The sequence below is a fragment of the Alligator mississippiensis genome, chromosome 12 (genome assembly GCF_030867095.1).
Source record: "Alligator mississippiensis isolate rAllMis1 chromosome 12, rAllMis1, whole genome shotgun sequence".
NCBI lineage: Eukaryota > Metazoa > Chordata > Crocodylia > Alligatoridae > Alligator > Alligator mississippiensis.
Window position 1 is genome coordinate 27,418,687 of NC_081835.1, and position 25,175 is coordinate 27,443,861.

General features: G+C 42.8%; 1 protein-coding gene and 1 long non-coding RNA gene across 2 annotated transcripts in view; one reads left to right on the plus strand and one right to left on the minus strand.

Annotated features, from left to right (window-relative positions):
- PTPDC1 (protein tyrosine phosphatase domain containing 1) overlaps positions 1–25,175 on the plus strand; it is a 44,617-nt gene that overhangs the window by 164 nt on the left and 19,278 nt on the right. The gene's annotated exons all lie outside the window — the stretch shown is intronic.
- On the minus strand, positions 98–25,160 carry LOC132244492 (uncharacterized). Its single transcript, XR_009455959.1, has 3 exons — positions 24,838–25,160; positions 2,558–2,659; positions 98–1,173 (listed from the first exon to the last, which is right to left on the minus strand). It is a non-coding gene; the product is annotated as an uncharacterized LOC132244492 (long non-coding RNA).

The following is a 25,175-nucleotide window of genomic DNA, read 5'->3' on the forward strand; positions in this document are numbered from 1 at the left end:
GAGGGGAGTCCGCGCTGGGGGCGGGGCCGCCGTTGCCCCGAGCTCGGGCCCCTGCTGGGCGGGGAGCGCAGCCGCCTTAGCCCGGGCACAGGGCTGCGCTCGCCGGGTGCCTCGTGGGTCGGTGGGCAGTGTGCCAGCACGTGCGCGTACACTCGTGTTAATGAAATATTAGTGTATAATAAATTAATGCGAAGCTATGTGTATTACACCCGCGGGGCAGAGCCAGGGCCAGTGCGGTGGTGCAGTCTCACCCCCTCCTTTGATTTCTGCTCCCCCTCCAAACTGTAAAACCAACTGCCTGCCGCAGTCTCTTTGGACTATTCTTTGCTTAGTTTTTTTGTGCTTGTTTGTTTTTTACACTTGTATATAAAAATCTAACTGACTCCAATAGTTACATTTGTTTTTTGCTTTGATCTTAAATTGGATCTATACCCCCCCCCAGCATATTAGTAAAACTTATAGTTCACGTGGAGAAACGTGTGTTGTGTTGTATGTGATGATGCACCACTCTATTTGCACTGGCCTTTTCAAAATCCTAGATCCTCCCATGTGTGTTCCTCCCCTCCCCCCGAACTTGCCTGTTGATGATTCGGAGTTAACTGTTTTGCTTTAGAGCTGGTCCCTCGCTGCCTTGTTCTTAGAAAGAATCCCGTGTGCCTACGGGCATCACCTGAGCTTGTAAAACTAGGGATCAAGTTGGCAGAGTAATTAATCCTGAAGTGCTACATGCACCATAAACCAAGTGTTTGCAATTACATGCAGGTTTGAATGGAGGCCCCATGTATAAGGCAGCCCAAGAAAAGTAAGCTAGGGACACAGAAATAGAGTCTTTAGGGTCAAGTATTATCAATTTATCATCTCCATGGCATAACTAACTGTCTAGTCCAGTTCCATTGTTAGGGGTTCTTAGCTGGCAGCCTTAAACCATTTGAATAATATTTTTCATTGGGAAACTCCAAACATTTCGAAGCAGCGTCATCCATATATCATATGGAAATAAAATAGAAGGTCATACATGGAAACTCTGCATTGTCAAACTGAATATACTTTGTAGTTGTGGGGGCGGGGAGGGGAGAAAATCGGTGCAGGGGAATTGGGTGGTTTGGATGTGTGAAGAATCACTTCAGGAAGAGCGAGGTTTTATTCCATAGTTTTACAGATGGGAAACATCCTCTGTCAAATAAAGTTGGAGAATTGTTTTTAATAGGAGTAAAATTCTATTAACCGGAATATTTTGCAACACTTTCAAATCAAATATCATTTATTTGTAAGTGACAAATTTTCAATTGGTTTATTGCCAAAAATATTACTGCAGCTGACTGATTAGGATTGCTTTATTTACTTTTTCCCTGGTTTTAGTTATTTTTCATAAAGATAGAAGCAAGAGACATGTAAAGGCATGCTAGGGGCAAGGGTAGTACCAGACATTGCAACTCTTTTGACAGTGACCATATTTTGTATTCAGAGATTGAAGTCAGTAGCTGAAAAGCAATTCAGATTTAAAGAGAGATTACTTATTTCTGTTATAGATAATATACTGGGGCTAGACAAGGTAGTCATCGTGTTTACTTTAATAAGTCATTTAAAAATAGATGTTAATCCATGCAATTACTGAGTTCAGTGCTTACTTGCTCTTTAAGCCGCTCATACCAACTGTTAGCAGTTTAGCATCCAACCAACAGATCCGAAAAGTGGGATGTGAAGTGAAGACTGCTCAGACAGTTTAAGTCTACAGGAGCAGAGTTGCATCTTGAAATCTTCACACACAAGCCACTGCCCTCCAGCCCACCTCTTCCTTCAGATTCTTTTTTCTTGTGTACAGTTAGAGACAAACTTTGGAATTTTAAGCAATTTACTAAGCTTGGTTTTTGCCATTACAGGTTTCCCTCACCAACCACGGTTTTGAGTATCCACATTTCGGAGAAGAGGGGGGGGTACAGTCAGAAAATACCCCCATGGCCCTCCATGGCACCCCTGGCCCTGCTTGTGCCTCTCATGCCCCCCCTCCCACCTCTCCCCCCGGGCTCTCACAGCCTTGCTGGTGCCCCTCACCCCCTGCCCACAGCCTCTGCTCCCCCAGCCCTGCCAGTTTTGCCAACCACAGGAGCTTTCAGAAACCTAACCCCCATGGTTGGTGAGGGAAACCTGTATCTCTAATAAATTACTGCTTGTCATAATGTACTAGTTGAACTCTGCTTTTTGGTAGGTCATTGGCTGCTGTGTTTATATCTCACATGCCGTGCCTGTATGCTTTTCAGTTTTCCTTGTGTTAAATTTGCTGTTGTGACATCTCTTTCCCTCATTTCTTTGGCACAGGCTCTTATTCACCTTTTTGTGAAAAAGGAATCCAAAAGCCCTAAGCCTCCTGAACCTGTACAGCCACCCCACTTATATACCTGCTTACCCAGACTTCCTTCTTTACATCTACAGTTACTTCTTCAGGGACTTTCAAAAGGAAAAGTGAACAGACATAGGCTTTGCAAAGCTTTCTAAACAATCTTTCTTTGCTTTAGATAATATTAAATTATACAGATTAAAAAAAGAAATAAATACTTACATTTCATTGATCAGTGTTCTGATGTAACTCCCAACTTCTCTTCCTACTCATAATGTAACTCCATGTTTCTCTGTGTTTCAGGTCAGCTTCCTTTGATCTTAGCTGGTCATTCAATCAGAAACAATTCTCTCAGCAACAGGAGCAAACTCCTTTTATTCATCTCTTTCTTGTCCTCAGCTTTCTCATCCTGCCTCCAACTCCTAGGGTTTTATCTCCTACCACTAAGACCTAGTTCCTTGATTGCTCCAGATTCTCCAAATCAGTTTTCCCTGAACTTCAGCTATCTTTGTTCTGCCAGAACTAGGTCTATTCGTTAGCTGGTAGTCCTTAATAATTCTCTCTTTCAAAGACAGACTTCCAGGTGCCAGTCCTGTGTAGTGCACAGTGCATGGGGCAATAAAAGATGATCATAGGATATAACAGACATCTAACAGAATAAAACAGTTATTAATAAGTTGTCCATATAGACTATAGAGAGATTCTCTGTATTGTCAGATGCCAAAAAACAGAACAGTAAAACTGGCACTTATAGAACAAATCAATAAAAAAGAACTGTCACAGAAATGAAAATGGGATAATAAAACTGAGCTTCCTAAACTCCCAGTCACAATATAAATGGTGTGATAGTATATCTTCTCAAGCTCTATTGAGATCAAATGCTGCTTGGAGGCAATGTCTGATAATACGCTTGAGTTTCAAAAAAATGTTGGGGAAAGGGGGTCGGGGAGGGAATGGATTTTAGGAAACATTTACTATCCAAGATCACTAGAAATTTAGTGGTACAACAAAACTGCAAATGCAAACTTCTAAAGAGGACTCTAGAGATGTACTTTACACATCTTGTGCCATAGCCGGCCCATGAAACTTGAAATTGCCAACTGAAATAATATAACTTGAAACATATACTTTGGAACATTCTTGATTTATAGCATATATTAATATATTAGAGCTCTTCACTAAAAATTATGATGTTTCCTTCTGGCCACAGAATTACAGATAAATAACTAAAATGCTTCTGTTCAACTTTTTGGTAAGTAAAATTTAGGGCAATTTTGGAGTTTGCTTTGTTTGAGATGTAATTACTATGGGCAACAATTATGATCTTGAATCCAAATTGTAGATTGCTATTTTATATTTATTTCCCCTAGGATATATATAGTAGAAATCTGCAATGAAGTTCCCAAATGAGATTGTGTCCTACTGCAAAAATACATTTGTAGAGTATTGTAATTATTTGATTATGGCGACAATCTTCATGTATGAGGTAGTTATTTCTCATAGGAAGACGGTCCTTTCACTGAAGTTAGACTGTTTTGGTTTTAATTATTGTATGTAGCATTGCTTTTACAGTAGGTGTCACTATAGGCTGTGAGAGCTCCTACAAAAAAAATTGATTGCAGGCAGTATTTACTCTAAGAAAAAAAAATGTTTTTTTTTTTTCCAAGGCAGAAACATGGAAACTAAGCATTTAGAGTATTTTATATTTTAAATTGTTTGATTTATCAATTATGACTGATTTTTAGAGAGTTTATTTTCTGTTCTATATACTTTCTTCATGGTATTTTATCCTGCATTCTCTTCAGTGTAGAGCTTTCCCTTAATATTTCTTCTGTGACGTTTTAGTAATTGTGAATGTTGAGCAGATCATGTTGTCCTCTTAATGTCTTGCAGGCATCATTCTCAATGTTAAGAACCTTGTCCTTATTCTGTTCCCTTTGTGCTGGGTTAAAGGGTCAGAGGCCCTAAACAGGCCCTAAAATGGCCCAAATCAGGCTGAGATGAGAATTTCCCTGGAAGATGTGCTATGGGAGACAGCTATAAGGTTTCTTTGTGAGGACCCAAAGAAAATACTCCTGTGGGCGTGTGGGTTGATTCGGAAGAGGGGCAGGTTCACAAATTGACTGCAACCTATCAGAGAGCATCAAATCACTGCTGTAACTTAGATAGGACCCCACTTCCTCCAGGACAGATCCAAAATGGTTTAGCAGATACAATCTTAAACAAACTCTAGTTACAGAATAACGAGATTCTTTCAATTTGTCATTACTAACAGATTTTGAGTCCTTAGAAGCAGTTCCTGATTAGCAGAACTCCAAACCACCCTTTGCTAGGGTATTTTCATGTCACTTTATGCTCTCTAGTGAGGTTCCTAATCTCCTTATTGTGATTTACTTTTTGGCTGTCTCCAAATGTGATAATTTTAAAATTTAAAAATTAACTTGGAGCTAATTACAGGCCATGCTGCTAAAATAAGAAGTATACGCTAGGGCTTAGCCTTTCATACATTAGTTCTAATGCAGCAAACTACACTACGCATGCTACGACCCAGAACACTCTTTAATGAAATGGGTTTTTCATGCTGACCAGTTTCTCTGCTTAATAAGTTATGGTGCAGCTTGCCTGAGAATTGTAACACCCATAATAGGATTGTAAATTGTTACAGAAGAATAGAACCCACAATTTTTTAATAGTGCAATGATAAAAATACAGTAAACACTCTGTTAACCGGATAACAAAATATTCCGGTTAATTGAGCAGCCCAGGCCACCGCTTCTCCCGCCACATCTGGGGAATCCCTCTGTCCCTCCTGGCGCATGACTGCCCCTCCCACAGGCCCCGCAGGACAGAGGGGCGGGCCCCGCACAACCTGTTGTGTCACTGGGCCATGGGGACTCAGCAGTGCAGGCTACTTTGCCCCATGGGGGCTCGGAGAAACCGGAAGTGCCACAGTGGGCATGTCTGGTTTCACTTTATCTTACAAACTGGCGTGCTGCTTAATTGAGCATGCCGGCTTGTAAGATGCCGGATAACAGAACATTTACTGTAATAAAAACCATCCAGAATAAAAAGAGGTATGTTTCACAGTTAAAATATTTGAGCTCATCTTCTTCATACAATCTCTAAGTTTCTATAAGAACATCTGTATTGAAATATCAAGTGAAATGCCTTGTGTTTAAGTTTTGTATTGGAAAATCTCAGACTTATTTCAGGAATACATGACAATGGTAGCATCACAATGAATGCCTGTTGTTGATGTTGAGACAGTAGCTATTGTACTTTTACGTGTTGTCCAAGTTGATTACATAAGTATCAGAAGGAAGAATCATGACCGAAACAAGGGACACATAACGTTAAATGTTTTAGAAAGTTTAAGTTCTAAATCAAGATGTGCTCCTCAGTACTCCTGTCAGTTAGGTGATGTTACCTAATGTTATATATGGCAGAAACTGATGGGAAAACACTGTATTTCTATGGCAGGAGACTATACCTTTATAGTTTTACTACTGATGCACACGTTTTTTAAAATGAATGCTGTGTTTTAGAGGGTATAACTGGTCTAGGCTTTATTCTTGGGCCTCAGGAGGCTTGTAAGATGCGTGTTTACTTTATCATTGTTGTGTGATCTCTCTTTGTTACAGCATGGGACTGGGATTCAAAGGTGGGTTCTGTTCCAGACTTCTTCTCTTTTGCTATGTGACCTTATATGATACTTAAAGGGACACTCATGACAAAAAATGCACCCAAAAACAAAGCTTTTGAAAGCAAGTTTTTTTTATAAAATTAAGACAATTTTTGAAATGGCAATAAAATTAATGATTTATAAATCAAACTACCTTTCTACAGTTTTTGAGGGGAAAAAACTGAACACTAGGAACCTTGTAATAAAGTTGGCTACATTGCTTTTGATTGCCCCAACTAAAAGAAAAGCAAAAGTAAAAAGCATAGATTGAAATGTCCAGAACAGATTAGGAGATTTAATTGTGCAATTTATATAAATACTAATGATAATCCTAAAGTGATAAATAGATTAGGTCTTTAGATCATTTTATTGTAACTATTTGAAATTTCAGTATAATATGAATTTATCTTGTTTATTTGGTTTTGAAGATAGTGCAAAATTAGTGGGAATCAGAATTTTTAGCCATATCTAGTAGGTTATTAGAAATAGTTTTCTACCAGTCCAGTTTGATAAATTAGTGTCTGGGTTCATGGATAGGTGAAGTTTAAGTCCTTTGTAAAGCAGCTATAACATGGTGCAGACAGTTTTAGAGGCATAAGCTGTCAGACAGTGACCAGAGCCTGCTCTACTAACCTAAAAAAGCCTAGTGTTGTGTTTGCATTATGGTAGTTCTGGTCTGTGCAGTTAAAAGAAGAGGTGTTACCATTACTCTAGAAAATGTAACTTGTGTCAGGATCTAAGTAGTGAGTTCCAGTAGTAACAGAGAATCCCATCAAACACCTTTAATTCCTAAGGAAGGTAAGGGGAATGGAAAATGCTCAGCAGCTTGCATAATATTGGCTCATGAAATAGTGAGATTCCTGTTAGTTACATATGGAGGTCCAATCTTGCAAGTGTGTAGAAATGTACTGAAAGGAGGGTGTTTGTTTCCAAAATCTTGCAAAGAACAATTTTCCAACTATTTAGTTGGTCTAATAAAAGAGATCACATCTACCCAAAGAACCATGTCTGCCTGTGACCTTAGACTAACATGGCTACAACCAACAACCCTAGAAATGTGAACTATTTTCTTCAATTAAGTAGCCCCATTGACTCCTAGAAAACAGCTTGAGAAAGTGAAATTACTCATGTGAATGTAGGGGTTTAGGTTGTAGCCGTGTTGGTCTGAGGACATAGGCAGACAAGGTTCCTTGGGTGAATTTGATATCTTTTATTAGACCAACCCAAATGGTTGGAGAATAGTTATTAACCAAGCTTTCGGGTTCAAAAACCCTTCGTCAGGCGAAGTATGTGAATGTAGTATGTTATGCTAATATGAATATCTAATCTAGTCAGGTTTCAAAATAGCTACTTTGAATTTTTAGAAATTAAATTATTTCAGAACTAGGAGTTACACTTATATCTGATATATCAAAAATAATGTTGACATTCAAACAGATAATATGATTATAGTTCATGTATATTGCATTTTAGTTACTAGCTTTCTAAGTCAAAGACTTTAAAATTCTATATAATGAGATCAAGTAATGTTTTTAAATAAATTGTGCACTCTTCTATAACACCATTGTAGAACATGGAAAGCATGAAGCAATGAGCACCAAATCCTTTTCTTAAAACCTTATGGGCACATCCAGCCAAGCCCGTATGTGCTTCTTGCAGGGTCTCAAACCCCTTTGAGATGCTGCAAGAGATATGTGCGGGATGGAAAAAGGTTCCCCCCACTGCAAGTTTGCAGCGCGGGGATAAAATTAGAACCCTGGATGTCCAGGGATCAAAAAAAATGCAGCAAAAATTCCCCACCTGGCCCCATCCCCTACCCACTCCTCCAGTCCCCCGATTCCTTCCCCACCCGGCCCCCTCCCCCGCCTGCCCCCCTCCCCTCCACCCATGCAGGGCAGGCAGTGTGCCAGCAGCAGGGCTCCAGTGCTGGTAAGTAAGGGGTTGGGGGGCTGGAGGAGGGGACCATGGGGGGGAACCCCACTGGCCCTACTTGCTGCCCTAGCCCTTCCCTGCCTGTGCCCCGAGCCCCCCCCGATCCCTTCCCCACCTGGCCCCATCCCCCACCCACTCCTCCAGTCCCCCTGATTCCTTCCCTGCTGGCCCCATCCCCTGCCCGCTCCTCCAGTCCCCCTGATCCCTTCCCCACCCGGCCCCATGCCCCACCTGCCCCCTAAGCCCCCTGATCCCTGCCGGGCCCCAGTCCTCCTGAGGCCCCTGATCCGTACTCTCCACCCGAGCATCCCCACAGATAACCTCCTCCTCCCCCACCCCCCCCAGCACTTACCAGAAGTTCTAGCTGCCCATTTGGGTTACTGGGGCCCTTCCTGCACAGCGGGGCCAGGTGATAGCCCCAGCAGCTCCAGCCCAGGCCCTTCTGCCCCCCGATGCCCTGTGCTGCCTGGGGGGGCTCTGCCAGGAGGCCCTGGAGCCCCCACCTGCCTTTGCTTCTTTGGTGAGTAGAGGCTTTTTTTCTTTTTCTTTTTTCTTATTTTTTTTTAAGTGCCGGAGCCTGGGGTGGGGAGACAGCCATCAGGGGGGTGGAGGTGCAAGTGGGGACTGAGGCCAGGTGTGGCAGCCATTGGCAGGTCTGGGGGAGTGGGAGGGCAGCCATTTGGGGGGGGGGGGGGGAGGTTCAGGAGCCAGCAGGGGATGGGGCCAGGTGGGGCAGCAATCGGGGGGGCTGGGGGGGGAGGGCATTTGACCCCTGTTGGGGGGCAGCAAACCTATAGGTATTTAGAATTAATTTTATTATGATGATAGAGATACTGGTAGGCTTCCAAATTGCTTTAACATTGTAGATATCAATAAAACATGCCCAACTGATTGCTGTTTCTCTGTGTCTCACTCTTTCTCTCTTTCTCTCTATATATAGTGGTCTTTTGTTTTAATCATGGAGGGTATTTTACAGAGTGACTTTGGGATTTTTTTTATCAGGGATTTTTCAGTTTTCCAATAGGGAACACCAGAATTCCTGCTAGGGAGGCCAGTGGCAGAACCCTGCCTGCTCAGAGCTGGCATCTTGGACCTAGTTGGAGGTGGCTGATGTCCAGGCTAATTGGGGCCAGGAGGACATGCATTGACAGTTCAAAGCAGGCCACCACACTGGGAACATCTTCTGGGAGATAGCTGCCCAGATGGCCGGGCAGGGGCACACTTGGCAGTAGTGCTGCACAAAAGCCAACCCTGCAGCCACAGCCCACTGGCAGCTGGCCCAGAGGGGCAGATGCTTCTACTGGCTGTGCAGTCCCCATCTGGGTCTGGCAGGTGTGCAGCAGGTCACAGCCAGGCAGCAGCTCCCACTGCCAGACCGCTGCAGTAGGTAGAGGGTACAGGGAACTCTCAGGGCTGCTTCAGCAGTCCAGCTGGCACAAGGGGTAGTGTCCCCAGGTACCAATTGGCTGGAGCCCAGAAGCTCCTGAGAGCAACTACCACTGAGCTACTTGCCAAGGCAGCTTTTTGTACTGATGGGTCCAGGACAGGGTACAGGTGCTGGCCCTGGGCTCTAGCTTCCCCTGGCTGCAGATCCAGGAGGAGCCAGGCAGGGTTATTTTGCCCCAAGTGGCACAATTTACTCCACAACAAAGTGCACATCCAAGCAAGTGCGCTGAGACAAAAAGCCCCGGCTCAATTTTGCACTGCTTCTATTTGAGCTGCTGCAAGCGCACATGCTTGCATGTGTCAACACATCCTATGTTTGTATCCATCTTTCATTTGTCTTGTCATTACTTAGCATCTTCATTCCTAAAAGTGTGTTTTGCTTGTTTGTATGGAATATCACAATGCAGCAGAATAAAATAATGTGTCCCAAACCTGTCTGTTGCAAATAATAAGGTCATAGGTATGATAACAGCCAAAAAAGGAATTTTAAAGACAACTCTCAAAGTCTTTTAGTTTACTGAACTCTAATGTACTCAAGTGTAGCTGGAAAGTTTTACTGTTCAAAAGAATAGCTACTATTTGCCACATGATTAAAGACTTTAGGGGTACACCAATAAAGATGTTCTTGGCTGATACTAAGAGCCAATTATTAACCAGCCATATCAGCTGATGCTGGTCTGATAACCGATTTACAGGAATTCAACTGGGCAGCGTGGAGAGCAGCTCCCTGCAGTTAAGTCTGTGAAGGGGCGGGGGCCTGGTGGGAGGCATAGAGGCCTCCACAGTGAGGGAGGGAGTGGGGCAAGTATGGACAAATATAGGGGATGCACATGCCCCTCCATGCCTCATATGGGGAATGCATGCAGTGGTGGGGAGCTTCTCCACCTCATGCCCCCTGGATGAGCCACCTGTGGCTGTCTTGCTCCCCACCCTGGCCTTGGGTCCCATTCACCACCCTGGCTGGGCAGCACCTACCAGCCCCTGCCCCACTCCCTCATCTTGGCCTTGATCTGCCCCCTCCATGCCCCTTCTCTCCCCTACATCCCTTCTCCTCCACAGACATAGCTGCAGGGATCTGCTCTGCAAGCTGTCCAGCTGCATTGCTGGCCGTGTGCTTGTGTGTGGCCATACACACGCACACGGCATCTGTGGGCCTTGGCTAGAAGGCATAATTAATTATATATTCATAGATTGTAAGGAGCTGGAAGGGACCTCGCAAGATCATCAGGTCCAGCCCCCCAGCACTAGGCAGGAAAGACAACTGGGTTTAGGTGACCCCAGCAAGGTGACTGTCCAGTTTCCTCTTGAAGATTTTCAGGGTAGGCGATTGCACCACCTCTGGAGGGAGTTTATTCCATGGTCTGGACACCTTAACTGTGAAGAAGTTTTTCCTGGTGTTAAGCCTGAAATGGTCTTCCAGGAGTTTGTGGCCATTACTGCTGGTTTTCCCCAAGGGTGCTTGGTGAACAGTTGTTTGCCGAGCCCTTGATGTATTCCCCTGATGTAGTGATATGCTGCTACCAAGTCCCCTCTCAGCCTTCTCTTTTTTAGGCTGAAGAGGCCCAGGTCCCTCAGCCTTTCCTCGTATGCCTTGCCTTGCAAGTCTCTGATCATACAGGGGGATATTCTCTGGACTCTCAAGCTTTTCTGCATCCTTGTTGAAGTGTAGCGCCCATTGGATGCAGTACTCCAGCTGCAGCCTCACCAATGCTGATTAAACTGAAAGAATCATTTCCTTAGTTTTGCTTGAGATGCGTCAGTTGATGTATGCCAGAGTATTGTTTGCCCTGCTGGCAACAGCATTGAACTGATGGTTCATGTTCATACTATGGTTTATTATAGCCCCTAGGTCCCTTTCAGTCATAGTGCTAGTCAGTTTGGTGTCATCAAGCCTGTAAGTATGTTGGGAATTGTTCATCCCCAGATGGAGCACATTACACTTGTCAATGGTGAACTTCATCTGGTTCCGATCCGCCCAACTTGCCAGCTTGTCTAGGTCTGCCTGTATCTGCAGCCTATCTTCAAGCATGACCATGCTCCCTCATAACTTTGTGTCATCCGTGAACTTGGCTAGTGAGCTCTTCGCCCCCACATCCAAATCATTGATAAAGATGTTGAAAAGCACTGGACCAAGTATGGACCCCTGAGGGACACCACTGGCCACTTTGCCAGGATAACACATATCTATTCATTAGAACTCTTTGGGTCCTACTCTGCAGCCAGTTCCCTACCCACATAACTGTCCAGCAGTTAAGCCTGCAATCCTCCAATTTTCCCATAAGAACATCATGGGATACCAGATCAAAGGCTTTTGGAAGTCCAGGTTTGCAGTGTCGACCTCCTCACTCTTATCCAGGTGGTGAGTTACGTGGTCATAGAAGGAGATGAGATTGGCAGATCTTGTCTTACCAGTGATGAAGCCATGCTGACTGTCATTTAGAATCCTACTTTCTGCAAGTGTGTTGCACATAGACTCTTTGAATTTTTCCAGGATTTTCCCTGGGATAGAAGTTAAGCTAATTGGCCTATAGTTGCCTAAGTCCTCACTCCTCCCCTTCTTGAAGATGGGCACAGCATTGGTGCTCTTCCCGTCTTCAGGGACCTCCTCTGAGTGCCACAAGTTTTGTAAGATTTTTGCCAGAAGTCCTACAATGATTTTGGCCAGGTCCTTCAGCAACCAATATATCCGTGCACCTATAAAAGACTTTAATGGATACTTCCATTCATATTATTTTTCAGGTATGAAAAAGAAAGGAATTACAATAATTTCCCCTAAAGGTTGAAAAATATTAATTAAAATTGCTTTTTCCTCACTGTGGTAAAGACCTGTTATTAGTTTGAATATAGATTATTTCTTACTAGTATTTCTGAAGTTAAAACCGAGTGGATATATATGTTTCTAACTTCTTCATGATACACAAAAATGCCTTAGGTGTAGAAAAAATGAATTTCTTTTCTCTTTCTGTAATTAACAAATGCAACATTTATGAGTAAATTTTATAACTGGCATAACAATATAATGGAGTGTGCCAGAACCAGTGTAATCTTGTAATCATTTCATCACATCAACTTCTCCTAGGACATCAAACAAATCACTAGTTTTAAAAATAGCTTTTAGCCATGTTATTTGTTAAGAAAAAGAATATTAGAAAGTCTAATTAAAGACGATAGGATGTGAATGCACATGTTTATCCTGCCACAGTTTGTCTTCAATCTTATTCTGAAGTAAAATTACACTGATGCTAGCTGTGTCTACGTGAGACACTACTTCATAGTTGTTACTGTACATTTATTAGTACTTGTATAAACAAATACTAATATATGCACCATAACATGAGTTAGCGTGCAGTAGCACTGGCGAATGCCTTTTTTTTGTGACAGTACTGTGCAGTAGCCTAATCCTACTGCGCAGTAACACCATATCATGGTTTTTGCCATGTGATGTTATTGTGCAGCAGTATCAGGTTGTTGAGCAGTCAGTGTCTCGTGTAGATGCACCTGCTCAGGAGCAGACACACACAGCCAACTCTCGAGGTAGATTATATATGAAATGGTATGCAGTGTATGCTGTTACAGGTCCTCACCACTAGGTAGAAATAAGTCAGCAGTAGTCCGTCGCTACCCTGGGGTGAAACTGATTACATCTGTGGACACTCAGGCCAGGTACAGACATTACACTTTTTCTGACTTAGGTGATCAAAAAAATCAGTCTATACCTGTAACAGGACAGAAGTTTGGAGCACATAGACCACTTTAAAATTGGCAGATCCTGGTTTAAGATAGACCTGGATAGATGTAGTATCAGACTTACTCAATCTAGGTTAGACTGGTGAGTTGAATTTCAGTACCAGGTCCACTTCCAAATCAAGATAGGTCACTGTCTGCTGGTATCAGTTGCCTGTGCAGCTTCCCTTTCAGGGAGCCACTGTGTGGATTACAGAACCCCTGTCACCCTGACTGCTGACAGAGCAGGGAGGGGAAGGAAGGATCAGCTCCCTATGTGTTATAGATTGATTAATTGATCTGGGTTAAAATTAGCTATTGTTTTTCTTTTTTCAATTTTTTGCCCCATGGATGGCCATCGGGAGAGGGATAGAGAAGAGAGGGAGAGTGCGGGGTGGGGACAGGTGTGTGTAAGGGAGTGCGGGAGATAGATGGGGAGAAAGAAAAATATTTTTTTTCAGATCTTCTCCCTTTTTTTGTTTCATTTCTCCTCCTCAGTTCTTTGGTTCTCTCTAAAGCTCTTCCTGCTGTGAAAGGTGCTGACCAGCACAGAAAGACACCATTTAGCTTAGTTGGTTAGAGTGTAGTGCTAATAGCACCTGGGTTGTAGGTTTGATCCCTGGTTAAACTAGATGATATTTTGAGGTCCCTTCCAGCCTTACTTCTGTATGAAATATTTCTATGAGAGGCCACCACCATCCTGTCACCAGGCAGGTGGCTGCATTGGGCTTCTCCTTTTTTTAAAATTTCTTCTAAATTTTTCCCCTCCTGCCTCTACCATGGTGATTACTTGTGCTCAACCTGGTGCTCCCTACGGCAGCCATCTCACAGTTCAGCCCAGCAAGGGTGGCTTTTCACTGAGCTTGGCTTCTGCACTTTTTTTGTGCTGTAGTGTAAGGGGCTGGAATGGCAGGGACAGGAGTGGGTTGGGGTGCAAGGGGGCATGTGTGTAGATGTGTGTGAGAGTCTAGGGTAGCAGGTTTGTGTGGGTCACTGCTTGGGGTATTTTTACCCCTTTCTCCCTCTGTCTCTGGTGCAGACCTTGCTGCTCCTCATCCCCTTCCTAGTAGCTTCCCTGCTGGCCAAGGTGGTGCCTCTGGTTTAAAGCAAAAATAGACAGTGCTGCCCTTCCCCCATCTTTGTGAGGTTGGCAGTTGCAGGGCTCTGTGTACCATGCTGTCACAGCTGGTCCGTCTTCTCACCTCCCCCCATCAGCAGTCAGTGTGACAGGCATGTTCAGCTGGGTTGGCTCCTTGTCACTGATTCTGTAGCACTCGGCAGCCCGGGAGGCTGCAGGTCACACCGGGAGGTGTGCTCAAGTGCCTCCTACCCTGCTGGCCTCAGCCAGTGCAGGGACTCTCATACCCCATCTCCTCACTGAACAGTGAACTTGTGTTTGCTCCTGACCTAAATTAGGGTGCTTATAGAAACCCACATAGGTTTGAGTGATTTCGCCTCTAGCTTTTTGAGCATCTGTACTTAGCCTCAACTGATATATTGGATTATTTCATCAGCATTAGGCCAGCATAAACCCAGCTAAATCAGACTAGAAACATGATTCTGCAAACAGAGCAAGTCATTTTAGCTCTTCTGCAAAGTTCAGTGTCTTCACTGGCCAAATGAAGACAGCATTTTTCACATTTAATTTTGTAGTTTTAAGCCTGAACACAACTATCTTCTGGTTCTTCTTGCTTCTGTAAATAAAGTGGATACCCCACCTTAAACAGGTTGTGCACATATAGGCTACTTTGCTTTTAATTAATGTGACATTGTTCATGTTGGTAAACATTCAACAACCTGATACTTGTATGATGCTTGCTTTTAATAGGAGCTGTAATAAGTTAAGGAAATCAGATAAAATCTTTTGTATAGTGAACTAGTATTTAGTGGTTTAAATTCATTTTGTAATATTCCATATTTTGTATACTGGCTACATTCAAACAAGATACTTAAAGTTACACTATTTCTTCTGATTATATTTGTTGCATTCAGAGACACTAATTTAAATGTTTTTGTAGGTATATTGCATTTGATCTAGTTAACTTGTGCTAGTTCTAACTTTTTTAGTTCAATGCTAGATTTATATATTAAGAGAAGAAAGGAAATTTTAAAAAGGCAAAGTTATCAGATAGTTGAGCGTGATATTGTTAATAGTTTTTCAAAACGGAGTTATTACCCAATCCTTGTTTAGTATAATTTCACAAGAAAGTATCTCTGCATTGCTGACTTAATGCTCTTGTTTAACAAGAGCATCTTCATTTTAGCAAGTAGTTGTATAATTAGAAGAATAATTTTTTCCAGAACTCCAGTGGAAATGGGGTGATAAGGGAAGAGGATTGTGTTGCTAAAGTATCAGATTGGCGTGGCCTATTTGCTTCAATCCTCTTTAAAACCTAGAACAGAAGCAAAAAGCAGTTTATGGGATGATTATCTGCATAGTCCCTTAGGTATTCTGCCTGCAGTTGTGGGGGGTGGGAATCAGATGTTAAACTGGCTCCTTCCAGATTAACCTTACTAAGCCAATTAGCCATAGCAGATACTAAGGCAACATCATTCAGGTTTCATAGATTTCATAGACATTAGGGCTGGAAGGGACCTCGGAAGATCATCGAGTCCAGCCCCCCGCCCAAAGGGCAGGACGTCAGCTGGGGTCATAGGATCCCAGCAAGATAAGGTTCATTCCATAAATGTGTATTCCTCACAACACACTACTTAGGCTTCCTGAAGTTGGCAAGAATGAAGGGAACAACAATCACTGACTCCTTTTGCTGGGTAACAGGTAAGGGGTTAATAGACTGAAAGTACTGAAAGTTTTCTGATAAAAAAACTTGTTTAAAATATAAAAAAAAGTTAATTACCTTCATTTCTGATTATTGGTATTTACATATACTTTATACTTTTTTAACTTGCAGCTGTCCAATTTTAGAACAGGAGCACTTGAAAGTATAGTCAAATTAAAATTGTATGTTGAATCCCAAATGATAGTTGTTCTATTTTGCATGTGGCTCACCATATAAATCGGAAAAAGGTAGCTTTACCAAACTACCAAGATTATATCCAAGATTAAGAGTATCTGAGTCACCAGTTTTGTTTGTAGAACACTTAATATATTCACTTTTACACTGTTCCTTTATAATTCTCAACAGTAATTATGGGTTGCCAGCCTGTTCAGAAGTTATTTAAAATAACTTCTGTAAACAGTTGTGCTAGCACTTACTGTAACAAACTCAAAATGAATTCAATAATACAGTTAAGTCAATTGTTAGACTTGTCCGCTAGTTTAGCTTGCACTGTCTTGATATTTAACTTACGGCCCCTTATGGTCTGCTTGACTTAAATAATATTGCATCACCATATAACTGTGCAGGTGCTGCTCTATGCTTCTGTTTCTTTTACATATATTACATGTATGCAGTACACTGCTACATCACAAAAAACAACACTCTTATGTAAATATTGTGCTTAATGATTAAGTGATATTTGCTTATGGAAACAGATGGCAAAACTATCCCTCCCCCCCAAGGTTTGCTACAGAAGTAACATGCTACTCCCAATCCTCTTCCCATTTAAATTTCTGGAAAATTATTGGAGTTTTGCCACAGATGGAAAACCAGCCCACACAGTAAATGTCATGAGACCTACTTACATTAAAACATGCTTACATTGTTATTACTTCATCCTCCTCCCAACTTATTTGTTTGTTTTCAGTCACCCATTGTCTTATTAACCTAGATTATGAACTCTTTAGGGAAGGGACTTAACTATTGCTAGAAAATTTGAAAGGAGTCCTCAGAGGGTTAGGTAGCCAAATCCCATTGAAATCTAGGTGCCCGATTCTCTTGGGTTCCTTTGATAAATCTCAGACTACTTGTTTGTGAAGTGCTTTTAGTATCAAAGGGATTGCAATAATTGCTATAATAAGTATCATAATAACTTTCCCTCTAACTACATGTAATTTCTTATAATAAAAAATGGAGGGAAGTAGTTCTGCCATTTTTTTACAAATATTCTAATAATATGTTTGATTTATTTCTGATAGTGTAGCTTCCATTGTTCCTATGGTCCTTCCTTTCCAGCCAGTTTGACAGTAGAAGAATGAAATCGGCTTAGCTTTCCTTAATCCTCTACCAAATGCCTTCTGCAGACTGAACGGCATAAGTAGCAAGTTCTTTTGTAGCTGGTACCTGTGAAACAAAATGGCATAGACCTTCTGTATAGTGTTTCCTAAGCTAGTCTTTCCCTGCTTATTCCCCCAGCTGCAATACAATTCCACTTGTTCCTTCTGTGAGCTCTTTCTGCACTAGAAGAGTAGGGAATAGAATATGTCTCTGATAGGCAAGCCAAAACATTTGAGCTGCATGGCTTTGCTGTCTATAACTTCGTTATGTCGGAAGTGGTAGGGAACATGTAGTAGAAACACGAGACAGTTTCTCACTGAATCACTGTATAGCTGCATGCTTTACAGTATCTCTGTTCATGCATTTGGAATGTGCAGGGCTTCATGGGTATTGCTGAAGCATTGTATTCAAAATCCAAGAGATGTTTATTCAACTCAACAGAAACCAGAGTATATAAAATAAAAGAAACGCTGCTTACAAACATTCCATTTCTAAAAAAATAACTGAAGTTCTGCCCACGCTTGTCATTTCAACAAGTAAGTTATTAGTAATCCAGTTCTAGGAGAAAAAAAAATAAGAACTGAAGAATAAAATTTTGTGACGTAGCTTAAACCCTTTCTATAAATATCTTCAGAGTAACAGAAAAAATTAACAGAGGTAGTTAGTCATTCCTCACAAGTTGGCAAGAAAAGGAGATGAAAAGGAATTGTTTCTTTAGATCAGTGGGTGTTCAACCTTTTGTCCCCACAGGCCAGATGAGTGGCATGGTGCTGGTCTGTGGGCTGGATCCATGGGGTGCTACCCTGTGTCCATGCACCCAATCTAGTGTGCGGGGCCATACTATCTGGCCCATAAGTCGAGAAATTTGGCAGCAGAGGAGCAACAATTAATGCTTTTGCTGTTCCCCAACTACCACATTTTCAGACCCAAGGGGAAACTCTGAAGGCCGTATCTGGCCTATGGTCCAGGGGTTGAGCACCCCTGCTGTAAATGGTAAGAAAAAAATTCTTTAACTAAAAGAGCAGTTGGACAGTGAAATAATGATGCCCAGGAGGTGTGTGAATAGTGCTGCTACTTGAGAATTGCTTCACAGGGGAATGATGTAAGTAGGTGTGGAAAATACAGGCTGTGGATCTAAATGAACCTACTGATCATTTAATTCTGCCCTATTTTAATTTAGTTATAATGTATGCCATATGACTATTACTTAGCTGTTATTAAATGTGTGGAGCAACTGAATGACTCTGGAGGCCAACAAAAACTGCTAAATCCTCTCTCTTTGGTGATAAGTTCTCTCAAGGGAGGAAATAATTGCCATCAAATGTATAGTGCATCAAGGCACTAGCACTAAAATGACAGCTTTCTGGTAGAAACAGTTCCCTAAGTGCAACCTTTTATGACCTTTAAGCATCAGGTCATATACCTCAATTTCAGAACCATTGTTTTCTAGGGTGATATACTGCTGCTTTCTTCAGTCAGTTTCATAGTTTCATAGTTTTTAGGGTCGGAAGTGACCTAAGCAGTTCATCAAGTCCAATTCCCCTGCCATGGGCAGGAATGAATGCTGGGATCAAATGACCCCAGCTAGGTGATTATCTAGCTTCCTTTTGAAGACCCCTAAGGTAGGAGCAAGCACCACTTCCCTTGGAAGGTGGTTCCAGATCCTAGCTGCCTTGACTGTGAAGTAGTGCCTCCTGATGTCTAGCCTGAACCTACTCTCAATCAACTTGTGGCCGTTATTCCTAGTTACTCCAGGTAGTGCTTGGGGGAACAGGGCCTCTCCCATTCCCCGCTGGTCCCCCCTTGTAAGTCTATAGATGGCCACCAAATCCCTTCTCAGCCTTCTCTTGTGGAGGCTGAACATGTTCAGGTCCTGTAGCCTCTCCTCGTAGGGCCTGCCTTGCGGACCCTTTCAATGCTGGCCACATCCTTCCTGAAGTGCAGCGCCCAGAACTGGACGTAGTACTCCAACTGCAACCTGACCAATGTTGCATAAAGGGGGAGGATTACCTCTTTGGACCTGCTCGTGATGCATCTGTGGATGCATGACAAGGTGCAGTTAGCCGTACTGACTGCGCCCTCACGTTGGTGGCCCATGTTCATCTTGGAATCAGTAATGACTTCAAGATCCCTTTCTGCCTCTGTGCTGACAAGAAGGGAGTTCCTCAGCCTGTAGGTATGCTGCTAGTTCTTTCTCCTGGGGTGCACTACCCTGCACTTATCAGTATTGAATCCCATCCTATTCTCATCCGTCCACCCCTGTAACCTGTCCAGATCTAGTTGTAGCCTGTCCCTCCCTTCTAGCGTGCCCAGCTCTCCCCACATCTTGGTGTCATCCGCAAATTTGAACAAGGTGCTTTTCACCCCCTCCTCCAAGTCGCTGATAAAGATGTTGAACAGTATGGGCCTGAGGACCGAGCCCTGGGGGACTCCATTGCCCACATCCCTCCAGGTCGAAAATGACCCACCTACCATCACTCTCTGGGTGCAGCCCTCCAGCCAATTTGTGACCCATCTGACTGTGTAGGCATCAATGCCACAGTCGCCTAGTTTTTTTAATGAGAATGGGGTGCAAGACAGTGTCAAAAGCCTTCCTAAAGGCCAGAAAGACTACATCCACTGTGACATCTACGTCCAAGGATTTTGTGACCTGATCATAAAAGGCAACCGGGTCGGTTTGACAGGACCTGCCCCTATGAACCCATGTTGGTTGGCCCCGAGTATAATCTCCCCTGCTGGTCCCTCGCAGATGTGCTCCTGGATAATTTCTCAAACAGCTTCCCCACGACTGAGGTAAGACTAATGGGCCTATAGTTACCTAGGTCCTCTTTCCTCCCTTTTTTGAAAATGGGGGCCACATTGACCTTTTTCCAGTCCTCTGGCACCTGGCCAGAGCACCACGAGTGCTCATAAAACCATGCCGGGGCCCTGCAATGACCCCTGCCAATTCCCTCAGTACCCTGGGGTGGAGAGCATCTGGACCTGCTGGTTTGAACAAGTCCAGCCCCACCAGAAGTTCCCCAACTAGATCCTCCCTGACCCTAGGCCTGGCGGTGCCTCTCTTGAGTCCATCCGGAATCCTGGTGGGGGAGATGTCCCGGTCCCTGCTCAGGAAAATGGAGGCAAAGAATTTGTTGAAGAGGTCAGCTTTTTCATCTGGTGCAACCACCAGATTGCCAAGCGTGTCCTGCAGGGGCCCCGTGCTACCCCGTGCCTTCTTTTTACTCCCTATGTAATTAAAAAAGGACTTCTTATTATCTTTGATCCTGGTCGCTAGTCCTAGTTCCATCTCTGCCTTAGCCTTCCTAACAGCCCCCCTACAGTCTCGAGCAATGGAGGTACAATCCTCCTTGGTGATAGCCCCTCTCTTCCACGGGATGTACACCTCCTTTTTAGCTTTCAGACATTCCTGAATGCCTTTGGCAGTCATTGTTTTTACTATAGTTTCAATATTTATGTTGTAGTCTTAATAGCACTAGCTTCTGTGGTTGATCTGTGTAGTTAAATTACGCAGATGGAACATCATTTAGGACACTTCCATTTTTTTTTTTTTAACATGACTGAAATTGAAGACCTGCTTATTTGCTGTTATGGCAATAAAGATGCATGTTACATAGATAATGTAGAAGATCTGATTACTGTGATAGCATGACTGCCACAAGACATGTGACTTAATTCTCTGGTTGAGCTAATAAGGATTGTAGCCTGGAATAACATTCTGTGCTTGTTGGGTTTGTTTGGTTTTTTTCTCTAGCATCCTCTGGTATTGAGGGTAAATATAGTGGACAAATTGCTGGATAGGGCCTTTTAAGAGCTAAAAATATATTTGACACAAGCAAAATAAAAAATATTTGTTCCTCTCCAGGAAATACCCTCCATCTTGATTCTAACTGGTTTAAGAAAGTTGCAGTGGCAACTTTTAGCAACACTTATTCCAAGGCTGTTGTTCTCTTTTTACTCTAATATCTTCAGCAGAGCAGAAAGTGAACTGTTTATACACAAACACCAGTTTTATAAAACTGGAGTTGTGGAGTAAAACAGTAGGGTCAAACCAACATATTCTTATACTTTTAATATTTAGATTAAACTCACTTGTGCTTGGAAGTGTTATACTTGTCTAACTTCCTGCAACTCCTCTTGCAGTTACAGATCCTGTTATTTTGAATTCTAGTTTGTTTAAAAAAAGCTAAAAGTAGTTTTAGATGTAACACCTGCTCCTGATACCTCTGCCAGATTTGTCATTTTACAACCACGTTTGCCTCTTTTGAGATTTGTTTTTCCCCTGGTTGAGTGAATGATGCAACCAAACAGGAAAACAATGTTGTGAAAAAATATGCATATGCAAGCTATCAGTAGCACAAAATAAACCATAGAAAAACGTGTATTACTATAGTACAACCAAAAGAAATAAAAGGAACTTTCAAGCATGAGTTACAATCATAGTAGTTCTCAGAATCAAAATTTTCCAGAAGTATGTTTACCTTGACAATACCTTTTTAACATTAATTTGAAAAAAAAAAAAAATCACTATTTATTTTCTAGGCTTTCTGTTATGAAAGAGATTAGATACTTTTTAATTCAAACTTCAATCAGCATCCTAAGAAAGTTATTTGATTTTTTTTTTTAATTTGTTAAACATACTGTTCAAGCAGCTGCAGCAGAAATAATAGTGTGAATTGGTACTTTTTATTAAGTAGCTTGCTAGTTTCTGGTTAAATAGTTTTGTAATAAGATCACTTGAAGTTGAATTATGATGAGCAGTTCCATCATTATAGTTATGTTATCGTCTTATGAACAAGAGCTTTGAAGAATTAAAATACGTGAGAAACTAAAAAGATTTTTCAAGTGTTTACTGAGTCCAGTTCGAATTGAAATATACATTAAAAATGCCTTTAAGGAGAACAGAGTGATCAAATTATCATCAGCACTTGATGTATGCATTTACTGAATAGCCAGTAATTCCAGTAAGTACTGCATGCCAGACAGCTTTGTTAGAGGAATATCTTGTAGTTTGTAAAGTCAAATGCTTCAAAGTTAGAAATGCCAGATTTAGAGTCGGGGCCAGTTGCCAGATGTGTGGGACAGGGAGCCTGATCTGGCACTGAATTCGGGGACTTGCCTCTTCATCTACCCTTGGAGAAAGGAACAGAAATGGGATGGCTTGGCAATGCTCTGGTTTGATGGAGCCTGAGCTAACTAGACTCAGCTCTTTCCCTTTCTTTACCTCCTACGAATGCAGCTTCTTTGGCAGCTCCCAAGCACTTGCAGGGCATGCATGATGCTGCCTGGATGATGAAAAGCATACTCTTTTGTGTTTGTGCATTCTGTAATGGTTTTGGCAGGCTTCCAGTGTTTCCCTTAAGGAATGCAAGGGAAAGATGGAAAAGGGCAATTTTTACTAGTTCATAATTCTGCTACATACAAATGGATTTTTTCTGGAACAAAATAAAAGCACTATAGCTTGGAAGCTTCCCCTACAAAATTTCAAAGGCATTTTGAAGACAGAGGAGGTGTTACAGTTCTTAGAAAAATCTTTTAGAATGGAATTTGAGATTATGTAATTATAGGGGTTACTACTCCTTTGATAAAGAAATTGGCTTCTATACAGAAAATAAGGAAATGTTGTAGATGTAGGTAATCCTGGTTGTTGTTTTTTTACATTATAATTGTATTTCTTGATCTTAGATTTTAAAAAGTCCCTTGTTTTTAAAAGTATTTCTACTTTTACATAGTTTCATCAGGCCTGATATTCTGAGGCCACTTTATATTAGCTGTGTAGTATAATGTGGACTTAAAAATGAATATGTCTGTAATTTTTGCCTGCTTTCCAGCCCCTCAACAATGTTAGAGCACTGAAAATTGGCTAATATACCAGTAAATGAGAAATAGGTTCATTGTCTTTATTTGATTTATTTCTGACCCATTCCCACATGAGCTCACATAATGCTCACATAATGTGATATCTGAAATGACAAAATGACATTGAATATTTAACAAAAATGATTTAAAAAGAATTATACAAAATTATACTTAAAGGAACAAGAATCAGTTAACACTTTATAAAAATAAAGGCTAGAACTGCTACATCATATCCCCCTCCCCCCCCAGCCACTTTAGCAACTCAATTCTTGCTTTGTTTATGCAAAATGTACCTCAAAGCTATCTGGTTAATGCTACTGAAGCTTAGCAACATTGTTACAGAATTGGAGACTTAATACTTGTCTGGCATGGAAGTTTTAGAAGCAGGATTGGTTTGATGATATGTTTTACTGGACCAACTCTATAGTTGGAAAAGATATTAAGATAAGCTTTTTGGCCCCAAATGCCCTTCCTTAGGCCTGAGAACGAAGCAGGAACATTCTAAGCTAAATACCGATTAGAGCAATTAATTTGGTTTAACCAGATTAAGTTAACAAAACTGATCATGGTGTGAACAAATGTAACATTTGAAATGTTTCCAAGTACAACAAGCTTAGAAACATTTTAAAACGTAGCCTTTCAGTTGTTGGACATATATACAACCATGTGGTATGTGGAAGCTGGACAGTAATAGTCCCCCAGCAACAGATGGGTGTGACAGGGGGCAGACCTGAGGCCGGGTCTCATACCAACCCGCCCACCTGTCTCTCTGGGGCAGTTCACCCAGTCTTTCCTGCCATGACTGGCTGTTCTATAAACTGTTGGTATAATGCAGGAGGCTGCCCATTACTGCCCCAGTGTCAAGGGGCATTATCTGCAGCTCTGAACCTTCCGTACACTGTAGCTCATGCCTCACAGATGGCACCCAGATTAGTATTGCCCCCCTGTCTGAGACTGGAGCAAACCGAGTCCAAAGTTGGGCTCCACTCACCCATACATTCATACCACATCCTCTCTCACAGGAGGCCTCTTACACTCCACCCTTCTCTCATTGGGGCCTCTGGTATACCGACCATTACTGGGTCACACTCCACTGCCCTTGCTCCTCCTTGAGCAGTCCCTCTTGGGCCATCAGGCTTTGCTACTCACATACTGGCCTTGCCACACAGTCCTTTGGTTCCTGTGAGGTCCCCTACTCTGCGTGGTTCTGGCCTTGTGCTGAACCCTGGGCTAATTCTGCCCCAAGCCCCTCACCTGGCAACTCAACACTATGCCCCACCTTGAGGTCTCTGTCTCATGCTTGAAATCAACTTCTTATGGGGCTGGCCCTTGCACTGGCCTTCAGGCTTACTCCCATTCGTCCCTACTCAGCTCACCCCTAGGACTGTCCTTCAGGCCTACTTGCATTTCAGCCCTACTCAGCCCCCTCACACACACAGCCCTTCAGACCTACTGCCACAGCTCTACACACTAGCCTCTCTGGGGTCTCCAGGATCAGCATCCCTGCTGGGCTCAGGCACCTACATGTAGGCATACCTGCCCCCTGCCCCCCCAGCTTTCAGAATTACTCATCAGATGGGGGGGGCTGGGGTTAAGGCACCCCTACCTGCCTTTCACCAGGGAGGTAACTAGCCTGGCACTTCCTAGGGGCTCCCATGCCACCAGGAGCCCCACCAAGCCACCCTTCCCTGGCAGGGTACAGTTTTAGGTCATGCCCAGGACCAAGAGCTACTTGCTCTTACCTCTAGATGTTCCATGCTACTCAACCAGGTGATGTTTCTGCCTGGGCTAGCAGCAGCAAACTACAGCCTTTACATACCTAGTGTTCCCAAAATGGCTGCCCTCATCAGGCACCTGGTAGCTGCCTGCCTCTGCCCTTAAAGTGGCAGGCACCCAAAGGTGCACTGCCACAATGGGGTATGGAGGTCTGGGAGCAAGGGCAAGCAGTGGTCTGGTGGAAGGAAAGTGGTGGGGCATGGGGATCTGTGGTGGCAGCGGGGCTATCCTACTGCTTGGATTCCAGCTTTCCAGCATCTAAGCCCCAAAAACTCTTGTCCTCCCTTCTTACCAGAGACTGGAA